Raw genomic sequence first — 23587 nt, forward strand, 5'->3', positions numbered from 1 at the left:
ATAGGTGCGGGGTGACCCAAGCCCTCATTTCACTCAAATGATCTGAAATAAGTGAAAACACCTCCTGCAGCCCCTCCCTGCCGGCTTCAGGGACACTAACACACCTCCACTGGCAAACAGCAGAATTAAGAAGCCCCATCCTTAAAGCAGAGTTGTAATGGGGAGTGGTCACCCCACGAGAAAGAAGCCACCCAGTGAAGCTGTGGCACTTGTCTCGCTGCTGCTCACAAGCCGTGGATACCAGCGCTTTGGTGAACAATAAAGCAGCCCTGTGAGAAGGGCTGGGGTGTTACATCAGAAGGAGCAACTGCCCAGTTGCCTTCTCGCCTTGCATGGCCATTCTGCTACTTGACAAGATCACCTTCAAAGGTTCTAGCAACTGTTCATTACATTATAAATTCCCTTCAGCTAGCCCCCTTCTACACTTCATCCCATGAATCTTGTTTTCCACCAGGAAGGAAGAATAACCATATCCTGCTGGCATTTACACGGATGCCTCCATATCACATCTCATCTCACCAGACAATGCCTGGGCACCAGCATCCTGGGACAGATATCAGCCTGACAGCTTTGACAGAAAGCCCAGTTTTCTGCCAGCTCTGACTGTGGACCCCTGCTTGCTCCATCTTTGACTGGTCTGGGCAACACAACCCTACTGAGCAATACCATGGGAGCCTCATATCCTGCCCACCACTGCAGAAGATGACTCCTTCTTGCATCTTACCCACTCTCTTGTTATCTAGGAGCACTGCTCCTTTCCTTGCTGACCTCTTCCTGTTTCCATCATCCCACCTAACTGCTCCAAGGTCCCTGAGAGTCACAGAAGTCCAAACCTCCTGCTTCTCAGACTGCTCCATCTGCTTCTCAGGTATTTATGGGGCAGGTGAACAGCAGCTCTGTTCTGAAAAACTTCCTGTTGCTCTCTATTCTCATCCCCAGACCTTCATGCCAAGCTCCGTCTGCTTCTGAGTCCTGTTTCACACCATATCTGAGGCTTACAGCAAAAGAGAGAGGGGGAGGCTGAGAGCAAAGCATAGCTCCTGGTACCCAGTTGAAAACCAGGCACTGTCTCCTTCAGTCACTGCTGCTCTAGAACTTGAGAGTATCCTCCTTTCTCCTCTGACCCCTGCAACACTCTGTCTTGCACTCTTTGCTCTACCAGTCATGGCTGGTTGTCAATTTTTTACTGGTGGTACCTCAAATGTGGACTGTAGGCTGCTCAGCTTCACCCTCACCTCATCCTTGAAATCCTACTGCCTATATAAACAGTCCAAAATACAACATTACCTTACACAACATCCTCACCTGCTCTCACACTCCTATGATGGGATCTGCCCTGGTTCTGACCATGCTATACTGCAACGTCATTGCACAACTGTGCTCATAACTCTCACTTGATTAAATGCACCTAAAACAAACCCTCTGCATGCTGTGGCTGCATTTGTATGGGCAGGTAGGAGGGCACTTGTGAAAGGATCCCTCTGCATGTTGATAATCCTCTAGTATCTGTGTCCACAACATAAGCACTGTGAGAGAGGGAGATGGGATTAGGTTGCAGTCAGCAGGGCAGGACAAGTGGCTCTCCCTGTGTCACTTCTCTCAGAGGTGAAGAGCTGTGGCACGGAGTGAGGGCTGTCTAGGATGAGGAGGTAAAGTTGGTTGCTGGAGGCAGGGGAATGGAGAACAGAAACCAGGATGGGAATTCAGAGTGAAAATAGGGCATATTCAAGGAAAGAGTGTTTGGAGTTTGAGTTTGAGCTTTAGCTTTGCATGTGAGTATCACAGACAGAAGTAGGCAGGGGTGTGTGAGCAATAAAGGTGGATAGAAAGCAGGGCAAAGGGACCAGAGGTGAAACCCAAGCACCATGGACCTTGGATGTGCTCCTTCCTCAGCACCAAAGGGTTCCTGTCCCATTCATGGGCACAGTCCAGAGACCCAGGCTTCAAGCAAAGCAGCTCTATTTGCAGACCTAAGAAATGGGTGCTGAGAAGGGAATTCCTGAGCTTGGCTTAGACCTTGATCTACTGGACTCTGATCCCTGCCATGCCATCCCTAGAGGCGTCTCAGTTAGAACAGCTGCTGGGTCAGAATTAGGAAGGGTTTTTTCCTAGCCGTAAGTCTCTCCACTGCTTTTCCCTCCAGTGAAGGAAATCTTACAAAGCAAGCACTTGGTGTAGGAACAGGAATGACCTGTTGTCACAGACTCCTTCTCTGATGCATGCCTCCCCTGCCTTCCTTCCAATGCACCATCACCACTCCCAGCCTGAGGGAGGAATTACCTGTCAAAATCAGCTGGAGCTGCTTCCCTTTCTTCCGGAGTCTGCAACCTGCACTTTGGAGGCAGCTGGACATCAGGGGTGAGGAGCAGATGCTGGGCTGAGGGAACAGGTTCCTTCTTTTCCACTGAGGAGCTTCCCTGGAGCAAGGAAAAAAACTCTTCCTTGTGCAGTAGCCTGGAGAAAGTCACCCCTTCCTGCCCACTCTAGTCCCTCGAAGGAGACAGAGAAGTGGCACCAACCAGCTGGAAAAAGACTGCAAACAACTGTGAGCTGCCAGTACAAACAATCATCCTCTTCTGCAGCTCTTGCTCCAGGTCAACTTCTCTGCCTTACACATGGCACCAGCCTGGGGTCTCTTGGATAAAACAAGTGTTCTCCCCCATCCCACCCCCCTTGCTTTTCCCATTCCACTCTAGCCCACAACAAACATCAGCAGCTCACTGGCCCCGCAGCCATGTAACCCAACTCCAGCCATTGTTCCCTCTTCCCTAAAGTCTATATTTGACTCTGCTGCAGCACTGGGGCTGTGTGTGTGTGTGTGTGCGTGCTTACTGCACACACACGCTCCAATATTTGTTCAGAGTCTCATTCCCCAGATGCTCGAGATTGCTTAGAAATAGCTTCCATGGGCAGTAGGTGTTTGTGCCTGCAGCAGGGAAGTGGAGGGGGAAGGCTAAAAAGAAGCAAGGAGAGGGTGGAGGTCAGAGGTGGCTCTTCCCTCCCAGTTCGAACTATCTTGATGAGCTGCCACTCTGGTGCGTGGCTACATTGACAGACAACAACTCAGCAGTGGGACTGGTGGCAGGCCCAGGCAATGACAGTAAAAAGGCCAAGCTGTGCTCTTGGTGAATCCATCTTGTGGTATCCTTCACTAAGTTTCACTCCTTGATAGCAAAAGTGCAGTACAGCCTTCAAAAGCCCTACTTCTGGTGGCTGAGGACACCAGAAGTGGCATTAGGGAGGGAAGTACCCAATTCCCTTAAGCCTGATGGCTCTGTAAGGGATGCCTCAGTGTATGGGAGCTGCCCTGGGATTCAGCCTCCTCCATTTCAGTACTGCATTAGGGGTAGCCATCCTGGGTTACCCCAGGATTTATTTTGTGTTTTTCCAAAGCCTTCAGAAATGCTACCCAAGCCCAGTGTCACATTGCCTTATGACACTGCTTAGGCTTGGCAAGAGTGTCTTTAATTTGCATCCTTTGCAGTCTGCCAGGACATACCACAAAATCAGAAATAAGTGCAGTCAAAATGAATGACAAGAAGGACTGCCTTTATCCTACATGCTGATGATCCAAGGAACTCATTGCCACTGGGTAACAAGACATTAATTTTAAAAAGTACTAGACATTTATACAGATGGCAAGAATAAATAGGAATGAACTCCTAAGAACTGCAAATCATTTTGCTCCAGGGCACTGAAGATGAGCTCCAGGCCATGGAGTAAAGAGCAGCCTTCAAAGAGGGCAGGTTCTTCAATAAATTTGTGTAGAGAAGTGCTTGTACCTTTCCCTAATCCATCTTGATTATATGTGTGAGGACACATATCCTCTGGACATAGGGGTGGCCCAGTATATGCTTCCCATCACCAAGGCCAAGGAGAGATGGACTGTATAGATGCTCCAAATGGAATCCATGAGATGTCCTGGAGAGGTGATTCCTAGGTGTTCAGAGACAAGGGTCAATGTCAGCCTCTGTCCAACCTCTGTTTGCCAGCTCACCTCTCCACTGCTTTGAGCCATCTGCAGAGAGTCCCTCATCATCAGATCTTCTGTTTTCTGAGGGGTATCTGTACCCTGCACTGCCCTGCAGGAAGCTGCTCTCTTGGGACTAGATAAAATGTGACTGTCTGCCCATCTGCTCCACTAAAACAGATCTTCTGAGTGTAGGAGAGCACTTGTGCCTTTGTCATGGACTTGAGCTGAGTACCTGGTAGCCTGCAAACCTGCTGTGAGGATCTGGAAAAGTAAGCTTAAGTCACACATTATTCTTGAGATATACATTCCCTGAGTCTGACTTCAGTACTTCTAATCGAAGACAGAACAGAGCTACTAGGCAAAACAAACAAACAAACAAAAACCAACCAAATTAGAGGCAAAAGGAGTTAGACTTGAAGGAGAAAAAGAATTATATATGGAGGGTGGCTACAAAAAAGCACCCCAACAACTTGAAAAACTGAGTCATTCCCCTTCAAAAAAACCCAGGAGTTCATTATTGACAAGGTGTAGGATCATGTTTTGTCCTGTGATTTCTGGCTTCCCTCTGCATGTGTGTGTGACAGCCAATGTCAGAGCTCTCCCAAGGGCACAGACTTCAGGGGGAAGGAGATGTCTGCCAAACTTTCCCTTTTCTGGCACACACTCACAGGTGCCTCAAAGCCCACCTCCAGCCATTCTCTTTCCAACTGGTAGCTATAGCAATGAAACCTCTTAATTTCTCCAGGAGCACCCAAGTATTTAATGGGTGCTCTTGAGGCTTCCTTGGTGCTCGCCTCTGAGCTTGCTCCTAGGTATTTACAGAGGTTGGCATATCTTGCTGTTTGCAAAGAAACCTAGCAGGAGAGCATGGTACAGTGAATTTCAAGGTCATTTTACAAAGCTATGGCCTGTGCTTAGGAGGCTTGAACTCTGGGTGCAGAGGAGAGGAGGCCATAATTAGGAGCCCCAGGGGATGTGGACGAGTGTTTGGGGGGCAGGGGGGAGGTTAATTGCAGACTGACTGGCTCCTTGGCCTTCAGCAGCTCCCGTGAAGCAGAGAAGCAGTGCTTAGCCAAGCACCAAGCGTGTCCTAGGGAAAGGTAATTCCTCCTCAGCTTGCCTGGGCCCGTCCCTATAAACAATGAGAGCTGCACAGGGAGAGCAATGCTGCAGATATATATATATATATATATAAAAGTCTCTGTGAGCTGGAGACGAGTACTTGGCATGCAGGAGGGTTCCTCAGGAGACAACACACAGCCACGTGCCTCTACCTGAAGGAGGCCACGAGTCCCTCCTCTGGCCTAGAGCTTGGGGGATCAGCTCCTTCCCCCCTGTCTGTGCACCCTGGCATCCCAGCATGCACAGTCCTCCTCTCCGTGGGGTGAGTGCCTTGCCTCACACCCAGATGAAGCCCTGTCTACCTGTGCACACTGGGGACAGCCAGTGAATACAGAATAAACCAGGTTGGAAAAGACGTTCAAGATTCCTCTTGCCCCCTCCTTGTGCACTCTGGTGAGAGGTCCTCTGTCTTCCTCTCCATGTACTTTTAACTCTGTTCATTTCAAACACTTTATTAGCATGACAAGCTAAGCAAGTTTTGACAAAGGGGAAGGGAAGCCAAACCCCTTGAGTCTTGGTCTGAGGCTGACACCATGACTCCAGCTTTTCTCCCCATGGGGTTTTTGCCTTGCCCTGGAGCAGCCATCCTGCCTATCAGGCACATGTGAGGTTTCTGTTCACTCTTTCAACAGTCTAAATTGATGGCACGGGAGGGCAACTGCCCTTCAGTCTCTGTTGCACAGCTGCACCCATGTTGGATTAAGCACCCCTTGGGGCAAAGTCTTTACACAGAGCACTGGTGGGGCTTGGGCAAGGCTGCTGGGAGGAGAAACTGTAGTGCTGGGACAGTTCCTCACTCAGGGAGCTCATCCCAGGGAGCACTGGTAACAGTGATGTGGGGCCCATCTGGGAACTGTCTTTTTCTGGCAGGATACCTTCTATAAGGTCATGGCCCTGTTAGCTCCAGAGCCCTGGAAAAACACAGAGTAAGAGTTGCAGGAACCTATGAAAGGCTCAGTGCAAGAGCCAGGTTCATTTCACTGAGCAAGTGTGACGTGAAGCCAGTGGTAAGCAGAGAGATGAGAGGGATGGCATTACAAAATAGAATAGAATAGAATAGAATAGAATAGAATAGAATAGAATAGAATAGAATAGAATAGAATAGAATAGAATAGAATAGAATAGAATAGAATAGAATAGAATAGAATAGAATGAACCAGGTTGGAAAAGACCTTTGAGATCATCAAGTCCAACCTATCATCCAACACTATCTAATCAACTAAACCATGGCACCAAGCACCCCATCCAGTCTCTTCCTAAACACCTTCAGTGATGGTGACTCCACCACCTCCCTGGGCAGCACATTCCCATGGCCAATCACTCTGTGAAGAACTTCTTCCAAACATCTCCCCTGGCACAGCCTGAGACTGTGTCCTTTTGTTCTGGTGCTGGTTGCCTGGGAGAAGAGACCAACCCCAACCTGGTAGTTGTAGAGAGCAATAAGGTTTCCCCTGAGCCTCCTTGCTAAGCAACCCCAGCTCCCTCAGCCTCTCCTCATAGGCCTTGTGCTCCAAACCCTCCCCAGCTTTGTTGCCCTTCTCTGGACATGTTCCAGCAACTCAACATCTTTCCTAAACTGAGGGGCCCAGAACTGCACACAGGACTCAAGGTGTAGCCTAACCAGTGCTGAGTCCAGGGGCACAATGACCTCCCTGCTCCTGCTGGCCACACTATTCCTGATACAGGCCAGGAGGTTTTTGAGGGTTGCTTCTTCGTGTTAAAATTGAGCCCCAGCCCTCACTCTTATGTAGTGGGATGGACTGAATTAAACACATGGATGTTGTTAGCAACTGTTTTACTCGTGGGTTTGTGTGGTTGGGGTTTTTTAATTGTTTTTCTTTCTTTTCTGGTAGATGCATGCTTCAGGCATACTGGCAGGATGTGTTTGGCTGTCCAATTCTACATCCACAGACTTGTTTGGCTGTCCCAGGCTGGTTGTGCTTCACTGATCTTATTGTTTCTGAGATGATGTTATTTTGGGTGCCGCGCTCCTCTTGTACTGGCATATCCCAGCTCTACTCAAAATACACATCTCTTTTTTGTGTTTTGGTGGGCTCAGCCCACCCATGAAACCTGCCTCTGAGAGTTTCCCAGATGACATCTACTGGGGAATCCTCTGTACAGCTGGAGTCAGAGAAGTAGTGGAAGAGGGGAGTGCTTTCTAAGAGTCCTTTCAGCACTGCAGCTTCCAAGATAGAGGAAATGGGAATCCATGCAACTCTTAGGCAGGTGACAACCTCCAAGTCAGACACCAAAGGATGGTCTGGCACACACTATCTTCCCTGCTCGACTTAGGTTGGTGGGGAATTTGAGAGGACTAAACCTGCTCTGCCTTCTTCTGGTGGAGAGACATTACTTCCGGAGCATACTTCTTCACTAGCCAAGACCATAGGCACTTAGAGGGATTTGTCCCTCCACAGGGTGGTACCCACCCCTCCAGGGGTTCCTTTTACACAATTCCAGGGGTCTATATAAAGTGCTGCCAGCTGGAAAGTATTTTGAAGAGATTCCTCCCTACTGTTGACTAAGGGTCATAAATTCAGCTGGTATTTGAGAGAATCTCAAATGTACTTCCAGGACTGTTTGCTGAGGGCTTTACATCCACCAGAGGCCCCTTAAAATAAAAGGATTATTGGGAGTCAAGTGTTAAATTACCTGGTGCTTGTTAATTGAACTTTAGAGGCTTTAGTGAGCAACTGGCTCTAGCAGGGAGCAGCACTTTGGTATTAACAGTATTATATAAATGAATATAATGTAACCTAACATCATGCTTCTGCCTCATGTCATATCTCTGGGCTCAGGACACTGGTGAATCCAATTCACAAGCATACCAGATACAGGAAGAGGCAGGGTGGATGTGTGTGGAGAGGGACTGGGAGTCAAGGCCTTTGGAATCTGAGGGAAGAACGGGGTTTGGCGCTCAGAGTAGGTGATTTGCATTCAGACACCTTGAGTTCAGGTCCCCCTTTAGTTGTCTGACTTAGGATCTGATTTTGAAGAGACTTGAGTTTAATGGAAAGCAGTAAATAGCAAGACCACTTGAAAACCACACTGTGTCCTTTCTGCGGGGCTTATTTCACACAGATTCGCGGAAAGCTTGATGATCCCACTCTAATAAGTCATCAAAAGCAAGCAAAGGGCTCTAATCATTGCTGCCAACAGTGTGCACCCATGGAAACCTGAACAGACCACAACTGTGAAGGCTGCAAGACAGCAAGGCCCGGTGGAAATGAGAAACCTCATCAGCTATGAAAATTTCATCAGCTGGCGCTGTGGAAGCAAGAATCTGGAAGTGCAGAGCAGATGGGCAGCCTGGATTCTTGGAGCCATTGTCCTTCTGCTTGTTATCTGACTCCGGCACAGGGAGGATTTGGAGAATTTATGGGGGCACAAGTACCGAAGGCCTTCTTGAAATATCCCTGGCTGACGCATGGCATGGTGCAGATGGCACATGAAGGGTGCACGGCAGACGTTTTTGTGCAGCATTGCCAAGGTCATGCAAGTGGGGTCCTGCTGAGCATCTGTCTTTTATTGTGTAAGAGAGGTGACCATTTCAGTCAAGTTTGCGGTGCTGTTAGCCTGGTACTACAAAGCTGAAGGCTTTGTAGAAATAGTATATTGAGGAACATCTTCCAAATATTATCAAGATTTTCTTGCAGGTTTTCTCTGGACTAGGCTCCATTATTCATTGATCAGGTGAACAATCAATTCAGGAGATGTTTGTGAAAGAAATGATAATTGGAAAGAAGAGCAGAGGGTGGGTAAGTCTGTGACACCAGGCATGACAGACAAGATACCTGTTTGAGCTCTGAGTGGAACAAATGAATACATTTGGCTTAAAATTAAAATGTATTGCCTTCTTGAAGTCCCGAGGCTAGAACAACAGAATGAAAGATTTTGCAAGTAAAGACCAAAGCACATTACCAAATTATGTCTAAATGTGACTAGCTCTTGTCCACCGTTGGCTGGTACGTGCTGCAGTCACTTCCTCTAAGAAATAGGCATTCGGGGTTTAGATGGATTTTTCTACTCACTGTTATCCTTCCTTCTCCTCCTGACACCACCGGTGGGATTATACTTCCCTAGTACAGGCTGTGATATGCTGCACACTGTCAGGATGTTTCTCAGAAACCAAGGCACGTAACAAGGGGAAGGAGCTGATCCTAGGTACTGGTTCTCAGTGAATTGTCCTGGCTGGCAAAGACCTGAAGAGGGCAGATCACCTGCAGTTACTGTGAGCCCACTTTTGGGTCCTGAGCACACCCAGAGGCTCTAATTGCCATGACCAGCCTATACTACGTTTTTTCTATCAGCTTTTTCCCTAGTGTGTAACCTTGGAAGTAGCCTGCGAGGTAACCAAGGGCTGCAGCCTAGTTGCTCTGCTGGAACCTCCAGAGTCAAATGCAGGGGCAGCAGCAGAGGCAGGTTCTGCTTCCTTCCTCAGCCAGGTGGGAAGTCTTTGCCAAAGCCATGCAGCCACGGTCCATCCCATGTCCTTCAGTACATTTAAAGACATCTCAACCTTGTCAGTGTCTTACCCGAGGGCACGTGGTTCCTGCTTTGTTGGTCTGTCCCTGTATCATGCCCTCGATGGTACTTTTTCAGCCAGTTTGTCTCATCAGGGAGATTTATTGAATATGAAGGTCCACACGTAGCTTCGTGGCGCGACCACTTCCCCAAGCATCACCCCTGGCAGAGCTGTGCCAAGGCCTCACAGGAACTGGGGATCAAGGGAGATGACCTTTCCATGGAGCTTGTTGGAGAAGAAGCCCAGAAACCCTGGCAAAGTTTTCCCAGACAAACGCGGACCTGCCCGAAGCTGCTATACGCCTCTTGCTACCATGGCCCCAGACCACACTGGGCCGGAGAAAGTAAGCGGGCCCGGTCGGGGCGGCGGCAGGTTGAGCCTGCTGGCAGCGCCGGTCGAGAAATACCCCTCGCTTCGTCCCCTCCTGAGGTGAAAGGCACTGTCCCCATGTCCCCCTCGACTCTGACACTCGGTTTAGCTCGTCCTGACCCCCAACCCGCCGCCACGGTCCCGCTAGTTTCGTCCCCTCGCCCCTCTCCCGCCACAGCCCGCCCCGCCCCGCCCCTCGCGTTGCCGCGGTGACGGGAGAGACGCGGCTCGCGCCGCCCGCCCCGCGCCGCGCCTGGCCCCGCCCCCGCTGCCCGATGACGCATCTGCGCTGCGGCGTGGGGATTCCGCCGGATTACCCGGCGTGCCCCGCGGCAAAATGGCGGCCTGAAGCGGGAGCGCGGGGCCGGGCCGAGCGGGGGCAAAGTTTGGGGCGGGACCGAGGCGGGACCGAACCTGGGCAGAACCGTCCGCAAAGTCACTGCGACCCCGGGCGGAGCCGAGCCCGACCGGGTCAGAGCCGGGGTGGGGCCCCGGGGGCGGGGAGCGAGGAGCGCGACCGCTGGGGACGGAGCCTGGGCCCGGAAGGGCCCCCCGCGCCCCCTGGCCTAGCTGGTCTTCCCGGGCGCGTTTTGGGCCGTCATTCTGCGAGCTGGGGGCTCTCCCTGCCCCCGCGTGTGTCCCGGGGCCGGGAGGAGGAGTCTGGTTTCCCCACGACAGCGGGTCCGGGTGGGTCGCATCGTGGGACGGGGGAGGCAGCCAAATGAGGCGGGCGGGAGGTGGGGGTCATATTCGGGAGCGTGGTATGGCCACAGCCTCGGCCCCGGCGAAGGGGCTGTCCACGTTGGGGAGGGTGCCACCTCTTTGGCTATCAGGACAATTAGGAGCTCTCATTCCCCGTGGGGAGATCTGTGCGGGGAACAGAGCAGGCACGGAAACAGCAGGCCAAGCCAGATCCACGAAGGGTGTAGCCTTTTCTGGGTGATGGAGAAGTAGGTGATATGGGGGGTGAGAAAGTGGTATCTGTGCAGGGAGCATTGCTGGAATAGGAGCTGCAAAACGGAACAAGTCCGGACCAGCATATGTGTGTTGTAAAGAACTGTGGTACAACCGACAGAAGCAGAGTTGGAAAGGAGGAAGCAGCTCTCTTCTGGTGCCAGTCCTTGGCAGGCAGGAGTGGGAAAATGTCTAGCAGCCTGGACTCCCTTTCTGTTGCAAGGGATGCTTCCTACTATACAGTTAGTGAGCATCTCCTGGGGATATGGGGATACTTGAAAGAAAAACATAGGAACAACAAAAATGGAACTGCATCTGGGTCTGGGCTTGAGCGTGCTGCATAGAGTGAAAGATTGAGTGCTAATAAACATATTTTTAGATGGGCAAGAGATTGCATTGGTAGGCATCAGCATGTGCAAATGATACGGAAGTTTGGCAAGGCTGAGAATGACCTCGATCTGAAAGATGCCAGGTGGACATTATCCACTGAAAAGTATCATCCATCAAATGTAGATGGTTATGTGCCAGTGAAAGCATTTCAGAGGCATGCATCTCGTGTTTTACAGATTCAGAGAAGGAACTGTGATAAAGGGCCTGCATAAGAGGAAGCAGTGAGTCCTTGTTGAGGCATCAGACAGCAGGTAAGCAAGCCAGGAATGAGCCAATACTGAGTCAAGACTGTTCTCTGAGTTTTTTTAGAATGTGTGAACTGCACACCTCAAAAACTGTCTCTGTGGTGCTTGTTGTATCATAGTAGGCCTGTGTTGCCTGAATGGAGAGGCCAGGGGTGTCAATGCAATGGGAGTGACCTGGAAAATTTTGTTAAGAGCTCCTGGGAAGAAAAGTTCAATTCAAGATGTAAGCCAGTGATATTGACACACCATCCAGAGGAACAATCTAAAATCTCTTTTGTTACTGCTCAAGTAGCTTTGTTCTCTCTAATCACAAGAGGTCTACCCATCCAAAATCCCAATGAAATTGTTTCTGATGATTCTGCTTGTGCAATAATTGTGGTGCTGAAGTTGGGCAATTCTAGTGATCCTCTGTTCTGTTTGAATGTTTCTTCAACCATATTGTGTTTTCCACCGTTATTTCATGTGATCCTGTAGTCAGTGGTGAAAGTCTGTTCCTGGTCTTTCTGTCCTTTTCTGAACTCACTGTTGAGATCCAGTTGAGAGGGGCAGCTGTTTAGCATCCAGCAGCAGGTCCTTTGGTCATACCTTTCAGTTACTTGTAAATTCACTTTCAGTACAACTCCTTTCTCTTTTCTTTGCTTCTTAGTGAATTACTGGAGAAAGCATATGCATCCCAACAGTGCTGTGTGTTTTCAGTTGCTGGATGTTAAATCAGCAATTAAGTTAGCAGGTCTTAGCTATGGTATCAGGAGCTTTTGGCTTTTCATTCCTTTCCAGACACCCAGTACTCTTGAAACCATGGGAATGCATTTGAGCAGGGCCACTTGAGTTCCAAAGTACAGCACGTGGCTATCTTCATCTTTATTATTAACAAGGCATTGGTTCAGCAGGGGTGTGAGTTATGTGCCAAGTCCTGCTGCCTCCTCAAACCAGCCTTCTGAAACAAAGATGACCTTGCATTCTTTTCCAGTCTGTTTCAAGTAATTTGTTGGCTGCTGCTAAATCGCTTGCTTTGCAGCTTTTAAACTCTGAATTCTTACCTCTGCCATCCACTCTTATGTACAGTCATGTGGCATAGTGGCATGCCTCTTTGAAAGAGGTACAGTCCTTTGCAGGTCTGTCTTCCTTTCTGTCCCAGAGCAGGACAAAGGACGAATGATTTGGTCAGCCTACTGGTGTGAATGGTGTCGAAACTGGTTTGGAGGAAGGATTTGTGGCAACTGGCATGCAAAGTACATTTAAAAAAGGTGAAGAAAGCCAAGCTTTTTGAATCCTAGCAGAATAAACAAGTTTCAGTAAAATGTGACTGTATTTTTGAGTGGTTGTTTGAAGTAGGCTTGATACTGGTGAGCCCTGGAGGGTGACGATTTTTCTGGAGGTGAGCTCCCTAACCTTTTAAAATATCTGCTATGTTTGTGAAGGATCCACTGAAAACTGGACTCTGGGGATTCCATCTGTCACCACCTCTACAGCATAGTCCTGAGAAAGAGTTCTGGAGGTTAGTTTGTAAGGCATTAGTTCTGTTGTGTACTTGTTAATATGTGTTTAGCTTGTACAGCACAGTGTGACAAGAATGATGTAGTGGCTCATAACCCTTTGCCTTTCATGTTGCTGGGAGGAATACAAGGTGTAGGAGTCTCATATGTGTCTGCATGTGATAGAGATTGAGGGTAAGTTTGCTCTGCTAGGAAATGAGGATCTGGCTTAACAACTTTTTGAATCATCTCTGCTCTATTGACTGTTGTCAGTAGACTAGTGTCAGGAGCTGGAATTGTCATAATAGTGCCATTTTCTTGGATGTTCTGTTTGATGCTTTTGGAGTAAATTTAAGGTCTTGACGCTGGGTATGTTGATCTCATCACTTGAAGGCTTCGGTTTGGATGATATGCCCATTTTGTATGATGCCTCAAGCTATGGAGTGAGCGCTCGTGACATTTGTGCTAGTTGTATGTATTTCAAGTCAGTAGGAACTGGGTAGATAAATTGTCTCTGAAATTCATTTTGCCCAAGACTGCAAAGGAACTGTGTGCATAATCTACACGAACAGGGCTTAATGCCTTACAGCACGAAATAGTCCATCCTGTTTCCCTGCAAGTTCCCCTACCTGAGGGCTTCTGCATTGATCTAGCTTGGCTAGGCCTGCAACTGTAGTAGGTACACTGTCACTTTTTTGCTGAAGTACCTTTACAGCTCGTTGGAGAGGAAGGATGACCCTGCAGTCAGAATTCTGAACTGCAGTTCAGGATGCCTGATTTCTGCCCCAGATTTGTAGTGTAAACATGTTCAGTTTGTTACTGGTTTTTGCTCTTCATTCTCTGGTTGCAAAGTACAATTAACAGCCATCTTACTGAAGATTTGAGGAAGAATCCAAAAGTGTCTGCAATGTGCTTGGATGCTGTGGTGTTGAATGCTTTAGCAAAGCTCAGTCGAGGAGAGATGAAAAGTGTATTCCGCTTCCATGACTTCAAAATGAAGACGACCCCTTTGTGATCCACTGTCCTGTGTACTCTAGCATGGAGAAATTGCTCTCATGTGCAAGTCAGGCTCTACTTTGTTTAAGCAAGTGGGTACTCTGAGACATCCCCATTTTTTTCCCCTTCTCAGGAGCTGTTTGCCTGTTTCCATGCCCTATAATGCCTTATGTGGCTGGATCTTTTCTCCCTTTTGCTCCCTTTTATTTTTCCAGACTCAGAATTTTTTCTTCATTGTGAGGATATTCATGTATGGTATTATTGCTAATCATTTCAGAGAGGGACAAAGAGCAGCGGCTTGCAGGCTGTCTTATATTTGGCATGACGTGAGCCGGCCTCTTTGGAATATCCTCCTGAGAGTTGTGCTTAGGAAGGAAATGGTGTGGAAGGCCATGTAGGAGTATGAGAACAGCACTGCAATGGTTGGAATGCAGAATAAGCATTACCTGGGTGGGCTCAGTTCTCCTCAGCTTTTCAACAATGCTAGGTGCCAAGCCTGAGGAATACTGTTGTGCAGAGGTGAAGGGAAGGGAACGTGTTCTTCATTTGAGGTGAATGTAATTCAGTGAAACTGATAGGCATCAAACCGAATAATCATTTTAAAGTATTTTCACATGATGTCTAATCTGTGGAAATTCACTACCACATAATAGCACTGAGGCTAGGAGCTGAGTGGGATTCAGAGAAGATCAAGCACTTATGAGTAGAAATGTTCAGACTTGCTTCAGCTAAAGAACTCATTTTAGAAGGTGTATTTTTCAGACATAATCTGAGCTCTTAAGTCAAAGTTTTTTAGGAAGGGCAGTTTGTTCCATCATTGTCCACTGAAGATTCTTGCTCCATCTTCTAAACTAGCTTGTGTTGGCTTGTGTCAGAGGCCAGGTATTGAATCATACTTAACTTGCTATGTTAGGTTGCCTGCTCACCTTTATTTTTGTGATAACTCCATTAGGGAAAAAAATAAAACAAACCACAAACCAAAAAACCCAAACCCATAAAGCACTCCAGATTCTCAGATTAGGCCTGATAGTTGAGGATTTTAAGCTGGTGAAGAGCAGGGTTCTCTTGGAATGATAGTGCAGTCCGTAGGTGAGGCTTGTCTTATGAATGTGAAGACACTCAAGTATTGTCTTCTCATGTTGTAAGGAAAAGTGCTCTGTGCTTGTTGCCTTTGCTCGGAGGAAGGAAAAGAATGCGTGGAGTTTGGCCTTTCCACGTTGCAGTCTTGTGGTGGACTTTAGTCCAGACAGTGGCTGAAAGGAAGGTCTTTAAGGCTGTTCAGATAAGACCCAGTATGTGGTAGCATGAGCCTCAACTCACTAGTGTTTGGGAAGACACAGTCTGTGTTCTGTGCTTGCGTCCGATCTGTGTTGAGGAGTAAGAGACTCATCAGTGCTGCTTGGTCAAGTAGACATAAACTGGGTTGGATGGATAAGCTGATAAAGGTAGGTGGCAGTGGTATGGCAATACATACAAAAAACTGTTTGTTTGCAACGTTTGCCTAAACACTGGAGGAACTCTTGACAGAAAGAGTATGGGGGAGGATTTTCAGAGCTGGGAACAGGTCATGCCAACCCTGAGATAACTGGTACTGCAGAGCACACTGTAACCTTTTTGTGGGTTACACAGGGCACAACTGTTGTAAGTAAAGAGTTAGTGACTTTCATAGAAGTTTTGTGATACAGAGAAAGTGAAGTGGGCCAGGATTAGAAAGTGAGATTTCCTGCAAGGTTTAGCCTGTTTTTTAGCACAGAGGATCTGAGCAGCTACTAGTGACAAAGAACTGTCAATTTCTGATTTCTAGGGGTCAGCAAATTCAGAACTGAAAGTCTCACAGTGACTACTGTGTCTAGGTTGAGTTCTATATGTGTATTTTGGCACTATGATAAAGCTGGTTTTAGCACTATTGTAGGAGACACATCTGAATTTTCTTACTCTTATGTTTAAAGCCTCAGTTGTCCAGCTGCCTTAGTGTAACGTGCACAAATTCTGTGTGCATGGTTCTGAAATCCAAAGGGATGGATGAGGTAATTTCTCTAATTCCCCTCTATTGGAGAATTACACTTAGGCTCATAAAAAGCCTTAGGCAAGTTTTACTTTATAACATTGTTTCAAAAGAATATAAGTTATTTTCCCAGGATAATAATAAGATAATTGTTGTGGCAGTAAGGTTTTTGACCATTGTTTTAGCATGTGCTACTCAGGGTAACAGCTTTTAGACCTGGGTATGTCTTGCTGCACAAGCCTTGCTTCATTGTCTGCTAAATCAGATTTCATCCTATTCATTAGGCAGAGGACTCTACTGCTGCCCAATAAAAAGGTTAAAATACTCTTGGGAGATGGCTTAGAATCTGGTCTGTCTTACATAACTGTGGCCTTCCAGTATCTGAAGGGGGCCTACAAGAAGGCTGGGGAGGGACTTCTCAGGATCTCAGGTAGTGATAGGACTAGGGGGAATGGAATGAAGCTGGAGGTGGGGAGATTCAGGCTGCATGTGAGGAGGAAGTTCTTCACCGTGAGAGTGGTGAAGCCCTGGAATGGGTTGTCCAGGGAGGTGGTTGAGGCCCCATCCCTGGAGGTGTTTAAGCCCAGGCTGGATGAGGCTCTGGCCAGCCTGATCTAGTGTGGGGTGTCCCTGCCCATGGCAGGGGGGTTGGAACTAGCTGATCCTTGTGGTCCCTTCCAACTCTGACTGATACTATGATACTAAATGGATTGCTTGGTGCCGTGGGTTAGTTGTTTGGGTGGTGTTTGATTGGTTGATGGGTTGGACGTGGTGATCTTGAAGGTCTCTTCCAACCTGGTTTATTCTATGTATTCTAATTCTACTGTTTTTTCTCATGTGCTTTTATTTATCTTTTCGTTGTTGTTGAGACCTCTTCCTCCTTCCCTTTTACCTATGGGAGATCTGTACCCAGAGTATGGTGTGCACAGCCTTTCCAAATGGAGGAAGAGAAAATAATGTGAAACGACAGGTTGTTTAAAATTAGGTTTGTTATAAGTAACCTTTCTTGAATATGGACTTCAAGTTCACATTGTACCTTTAAGCAGTCTCAAATTTTTTCTGAGCAGAAGGCATCTCATGCACTGAAGTATGCAAAATGCATTTCTTGAACTTTCAGAATTGGGTTCCTAAGCATTGCTTATACTATGCTAATATAAATGCTGGGAAACAAAAGCTTTCTTGAGAAGGATTTTCTCAGCTAACTGCATTTTGTTAGTGATCCATTGTTAGTAGATGCCTGTGTAGGTACCCAGTCCAGTTTCTTGAAGGGCTAGTACAGAATGTTATTTTTGTGAAGCTTCTTGTACCAGGTTGGGCTGATTCCTGAAAGCAATTCACCCTTTCTGGGCTGCAGAGTTTCTGTAGAGTCTGCTTATAAGTGTATCTGTTTTCCCTTGATTAGATGATGCCTTTGTAAATGGGTCTCCAGGTATATCTGTAATGGCTGTAGCAGAATTCAGTGTCATCAAAGCTCCATAGGGATGGGAAGAGCTGTATTACTATGCAGCTCTAGAGATGATTTACTACCTGACTGACAACTTGCAATATAAACATTAGTCCAAGCATGATCTTGTCCTAAAACCCCGCCTACACAGGGAGCCAGGAGTCCTCCTGCCACGCGCCATAAATCGTTTATGGTTTGCTCATGCCTGTACATTTGAAAAACAGCTGTGTATCGAGGATTAGCAGTTTGCAGAAGGCCCGTGTGGGGCTAAGTTAGGGTGGTAAAAACAGATATCAGAATAGCAGGAGTGCTTCTCTGCAGCAGAAGGCAATTTACTCTGGGAGTCGGGGGTGGGTGCAGGGTATTTGTGTGCGGGTACAGCGGCCAGAGGAGAGTGTTGGATTGCAGTGCTCCATTTTGATCTCAGATGCCTGTTGATAGCTGCCCAGCGTGGTGTGGTACCAAGCAAGTCATTGTTAGTTGTGTGGGTTTAAAATGGTAATTATTTATTATTTCCAGGCATTTTACATGTATATATAAATACACACAAAATTCAAGCAGGTCAGTTCTGTCTCCTAGGAGATGAAGAATGATAGAGTTTTTGTGTCTTCTTTGACAGCAGGAAGAGTAGTTTCCCTCTTGGTAGCCCATATAGCAGAATCAAGTTATTTACAAGGCCATCTAGGGCTTCACAATTCATTTTCAGCTTTCATAAAAACTTTTACCGTGTCAGCTGGATTTATTACAGCTTTGCAGTTTTTACTCCCATAGTAAAACTATTTTTATGGTGGCTGTGATAATTCAAATTACTTCCTGGAGCTTCTAATGACTATCTTGTGTTTATAGTGAAACCTCCCATTTGTCCAAACCCTGGAAGCACAATCTGTTTGATAACTCTAAATGTATTGATGCTTTTACATCGATGCTGAGTTCGTCAGATGCTGAAGTCAGTTGGTGCCTTGAGGTCTTTCTGTAATAAAGAGATTTTGCTGGGCAAATGAGACTAGACAGTACAGTTCAGCTACCTCCTGTGTGCTGGCTGAAAGACCAGCTGCTGAGTAAAGCACATATAAGTAGACCATTTTTAGCTGGGTTGATGTCTCCAACAAATCCTTTCCTGGGTGGGTTGGATAAGAATCTGAGTGGAATGTGTCAGCAAGGTGCCCCCTTCTAGATGCATCAGCTGAGCACAAATGCTTCCAGACTACCATGAGCATCCACAGGACGGTGGACAAAGCCAGTTTTGTCTCTGGGTGAAGCAGGGGAGGTGGTGGAGTCGCCATCACTGGAGGTTTTCAGGAGGAGACTTGATGGGGTGCTTGGTGCCGTGGGTTAGTTGTTTGGGTGGTGTTTGATTGGTTGATGGGTTGGACGCGGTGATCTTGAAGGTCTCTTCCAACCTGGTTTATTCTATGTATTCCTTCCAAAATGACGTATTTAGAAGGGTTGTTATTAAATTTGTTGAAGCTGCTGCATGGGCATCCCTCTGAAATAAGGCCATTTTCCTGGAGCTTCCTGCTCTGTTCTCTTCTGTCATAGTTTCGGAGAGAGTAGCTGGAAGGGCTCACCCTAGCCTTGTTTGAGCCTAGGAGTTGCCTCCATTTTTTTCTTACTTCTTTTGGTGAAAGGCTGTGCAGTCTGTTTGATTCTTTGTGCATTGCTGAGATGGAGGTCAGATAGCACCAAATATGTTCGTGGCTGTTTGTGTGGGCATTTAAGATTTGGAAGGCACCTGCTTATGAGTTGTAGGTCATTTCATGTCAGATCGGACAAGTTTCCATCAGGCTGGTTCTTTGTTGCGGCAGTGCGTATGGACTGTGTATGTTTGGGGATCCCTGTTATCAGTCTTGGATGGAGAGGGCTTTCCTTCTGTTGGCTGTATTCTCTCCCCACCAAAAAAAAAATCATCACCTGATTCTAGAGCGTTGTTAACCTCTGGTTGAATTAGATGTTTTGCTGTTACTTATATAGACTTCCCAGATATATACAGAGGTTGGAGAGGGGGTGTGGGTATGTGATCGTATTTCGAGCTTTCCTTCCTTCTCCTTGTTTTTGATGCTGCTATTGGAATTCACCCTCCCCTTTTCCTGGGAACTGGTGTGAAGGAATTGCTGTCACCCAGAGCAAAGATCAATCCACTTGCCTCAAGGCTTTACCTCTCCAGGCTAGGACTTTGCTTGACTTCTACAGGTGGTAGTTTGTTTATGAGCTTACATTACCTGAATCTTCTGGGGTAGATCTGGAGGGAACGATTTGGGGCAGTGGAAATCTCAACTCAGACACCAGGATAGGGAAGGGAAGGAAAGAATAGAGTTAGCTGTACAGTTAACTCTTCCCCCACACCCCCCCCCTCCTTTTTTTCCCTGTTTCCTCACCTGCCCAGCTGTGTAGTAGGTTAGCAGTACGTGTCTGTTCTTATTCCTATGAAAGTAGACTTTGTTCTCTGAAGACTGCTAATCATGCCCCATGGGGGTGTAATCAGTTATAAGGTATTTAATACAGTGCAGGCGGGAACAGGCCGCCTGGCTGCGCTGGCAGATTGCAACACTACAATTATAAAGGGCCCCTTTCCCCCACTCACCCGCCCACCGGTGGCAGGATGAGGGTTGCACCTTGAAACAGTATTAAGTCTATGAAAAATAAAGATGTAGTGGGGGGAAGGGAGAGGAGAGGCTGAAGAGGCAGCACCTATTCCAGGAAACAGGCAGACCTACATTCTGTGAGAGCTGCAGCTATTGCACTGTTGAGACTTGTGGGAGTTTGGGTGCTGTCACCGTCGAAGTGGATTACACAGAGATGGCCCTTGGCAACCTGTAGAGCAGCAGGGGCTTCCATCCTCCCTGAAATGGGCTTTCTTGTGGTGGCTGGGGTTGGAGAGGTATGGAGTGGTTAGAAGTGCAGAAGCCCTGTCTCCTGCATGCAGTGATTTAGACACCTAATCTGTTTGTGTGCTTTTGTAAATCCTGCCAGGCTTCTATTTATATCTTTGAATACAAATCTATTGGTAAATCTGGCCTTTCATGCCTCTTTCTTCCCAGTGCTGCAGCTACTGTAGCAGTTTACCTTACTGGCTTGGAAGGGAATAGGTAGCTTGAGGCCTTGTGCAAGTGTACTGGACCTCATCTGGTCTGTTCTTGTTACCTAACACCAGACCATTTCCCTCAGTGAGGGCCTTGAAATGCACGTGTGGGGTGTGAAGCAGGCAGGCCACAGCCTTTAAACCATCCCTGCTCTGGCAGCTTGCTAAACGCATCTGCATTTTTTTGGAGCTTGTGGCTAGACTGCCCTTTCCCCCTCCAGGTTCTGCAGGGATTACAGTGTTTCAGTTCTTAGTGCTCTTTGAATTTGCTGACACTGTTTTGTGCAGCGATAGCGCAGGCTCCCTCCATGTGTGTGCTCTGCGCTTCCTGGAAAGAGAAGGGACTATGTGTTCTACCATATCTGTTCGTGTTAACTACTTTCTGTCATTTTTGCCTTATGAAATCCTCTTCCTTTCTGACATCCCTGTGTATTGCTGAAATTCAGAACCTTTTCAGTGAGGCGCAACAGATAGAAGCTTTTTTTTTTGGCAGCCTTTGGGATGTTAGTGTAAATTCAAGTGGGCTATATTCTTGCTACCATGCTTGTGACAGTGTTGGCTTTGCTGCTTGGTGCTGAGAGAGCACTGACTATTGTATCTCACTGTTGGCCTTTAGCACCAGGCAATGGGGTTTTAGGAGTGGGTTGATGTTCAGTTGCATTATACAAAGTGCAGGTTCAGAACAGGGTGGGGGTGAGGTTCATGTACATTTCTCTTCCTTTTGTGGGCTTGAGAATGCTGCTGACAACTTTGCCTCCTGATGCATTCTCATCTTTTTTCCTTCAAAGTAATCCTGTGTTTGGGAACTGTGCATTCTTCAAAAAGTTTGGAGATTTGCAGGAGCACCACACAAAGGAGGACTGGTGCTTTTCTGGCTGTAACATGCAGTCAGTGACTTCAAAACAGTGAGGTTCTGAGGCAAGAAGTTACCTGATGTTTTGTATATTGAGTCTGTCATCCTTTGATCCTATAAGTGGCCAGATGTCAGTGTTGTAGGGGGATGAAAAATGTGCAATGAAGACCATCAGATCTGTTTCTGTGGGCAGTGGGGGCAGCGTTTACAGAAGGATTTTGGGGTAATGAGGAAGTGCCTTCATCACAGAGAAGCTGCTTCCCTTAAGGTGGAGTGGTTTCCTGGGGATGGAAGAAGGCTCAGATCCTTCCAAGCACCCCTTATGCCCAGCGTTGGCTTCTTACTCAGCTCTGCCCCCACCAAGACTTGTCAGGCTATGTTTGCCCCTTGTCTTATAGGAAAAGTAAGGGAAATTCCCTTCCTAGACTACTGAACAGAGCTGTTCCTGCCCTGGAAGGGTGGCTACTTCCCAGCCCTGGTGTCAGATCTTCTCTTCTCCATAGCTTGACCTCAGTTGATAACTCCTCTGCCTGCCTTTGTTTCTCCTGCCCCATGGCACAAGAAGTTGCCTGGAGAATGCAAGGACTCATCCACAATTGAGTTTGAGGCTGAAGCTATTGTTAGGGTCCTGGTAGTGGCAGGGCTGGCATGCATGTGGAGCTGGGCCAGTGTTAGTGAGGTGGGTGTGCGGGCTTGCTGCTTGTTTTCCTTCCCTGCCTGGTAAGGAATGCAGTGTGTTTGCCTTCCTTGGCCTGTGGTTGCAGCCACATTCCTGCACTGGGAGTCAGCACAGCGGCGGGCGGCGTGCTGTTCATGCCCTCGGGCTACATGCTTTCAGCTCCACATCAAAGGTGTGTTTAGAGTGTAGCTTGTGCCATTCCTGGCCACACCTGGTGGCCTGCAGGCATGCAGGAGGTGGAGTCTGGCTGTGTTTGCAGATGGCATTCAGGGTTCAGACTTCTCGCTTGTGGAAATGCTGGAGCTGAATCCATGCTAAACAACCCCAGGAATGCAGCGGGAGAGCTGAGCAGCACAGTCACTCCAGGGGCATGTCCTAGCAACAAAATTTCCTTTATAGCTGCAGCAAAATAACTCATGCCTGCTCCTCCAAAGGAACTGCCTGTTTGCTTGGGTGTGTTGTAGGGTTTAATTTGCGCCGACAAGGCCAACTAAGGTTGGGTTGTCCCCTCTGAAGCTCTTGGCAATCAGTAGAGGACTGAGTGGCTAGTGCCATCAAGCCCTTTGCAGTACAAACTGTGCATGAGGTGTCTGCCTGGAGATGGAATGGCTCTGGCATTTGACCTGGGCAGGAGTGTTTCCCTCAGTCAGTGGGTGAGGGCTCTTAAATGTATGCTCTGCAGCTGAACTGCTCCAGTTTATTCTAGAAAAGGTTCCTTTTTCTGGCTGGCACTTCAAGAGATGAGGATGGGGAAACTTGGTTAAGGGTGGCCCATCAGAATGCAGACACATTATTTTGAGATCCCTGACTTTCTCAAAGACATCATCCTGGATGGTGTCTTTGAGATATGGTCACTGATTCTCTATGCCCCTATCAAGCCATCCTTGTCTTCTTTATACAAGTCTTTAATTTGCCTGGTATGGAGAAAAATGGTCCCCTTGGCAGCAACAGTATGGGCAGCCCATAGGCAGGGCTTGCAGAAAGAATAGCAGAGCATCTTCTAAGAGCTTGATAAGCCCTGTGCTGTCCACTTTGTTACCCATTGATCTTCAGGACTTGAATGCCCTTCTGGTAATTTCTAGCAGCCTGAAATTCTGTGACTGCTAGTTATTTCCACATTACAGTTAGTCTTCTGCAAAAGATTTCCTTGGTGCTATCCTTAGACAGTAGCAAGCATGGAAGAACTGTCAGAAGCGCTTTGGCTTTACTGATAGACAAGAAAAAACAACTGCTATCATCTGCTTCAACTTGTGTAAAGTGGCTGACACTGTCTCCCATAACTTCCCAGTCTCTAAACTGCAAAGACAGGGATTTGATGAGTAGACCATTTGAGGGGGCAAGGAATTGGCATGACCACACTCAAAGATTGGTAGTCAATGACACAATGTCTAAGTGAAAACTAGTGACAAGTGGTGTTCCTTGGGTCAGTACCAGGACCAGTGCAGTTTAACATCTTCCTTGGTGACACAGAGAGT

The 23587-nt window shown here is 47.5% G+C and overlaps 1 protein-coding gene across 3 annotated transcripts in view; it reads left to right on the forward strand.

The window, feature by feature from the left end:
• The first annotated feature begins 10325 nt into the window (after positions 1-10325).
• TJAP1 (tight junction associated protein 1) overlaps positions 10326-23587 on the forward strand; it is a 42370-nt gene continuing 29108 nt past the window's right edge. For all 3 annotated transcript variants that reach the window (XM_054162378.1, XM_054162381.1, XM_054162382.1), the window contains exons 1-2: positions 10326-10463; positions 11513-11587. The gene's annotated coding sequence lies outside the window, so the exon portion shown is untranslated. The remainder of the gene's footprint in view (positions 10464-11512; positions 11588-23587) is intronic.

This window comes from Dryobates pubescens, chromosome 6 (genome assembly GCF_014839835.1).
Source record: "Dryobates pubescens isolate bDryPub1 chromosome 6, bDryPub1.pri, whole genome shotgun sequence".
NCBI lineage: Eukaryota > Metazoa > Chordata > Aves > Piciformes > Picidae > Dryobates > Dryobates pubescens.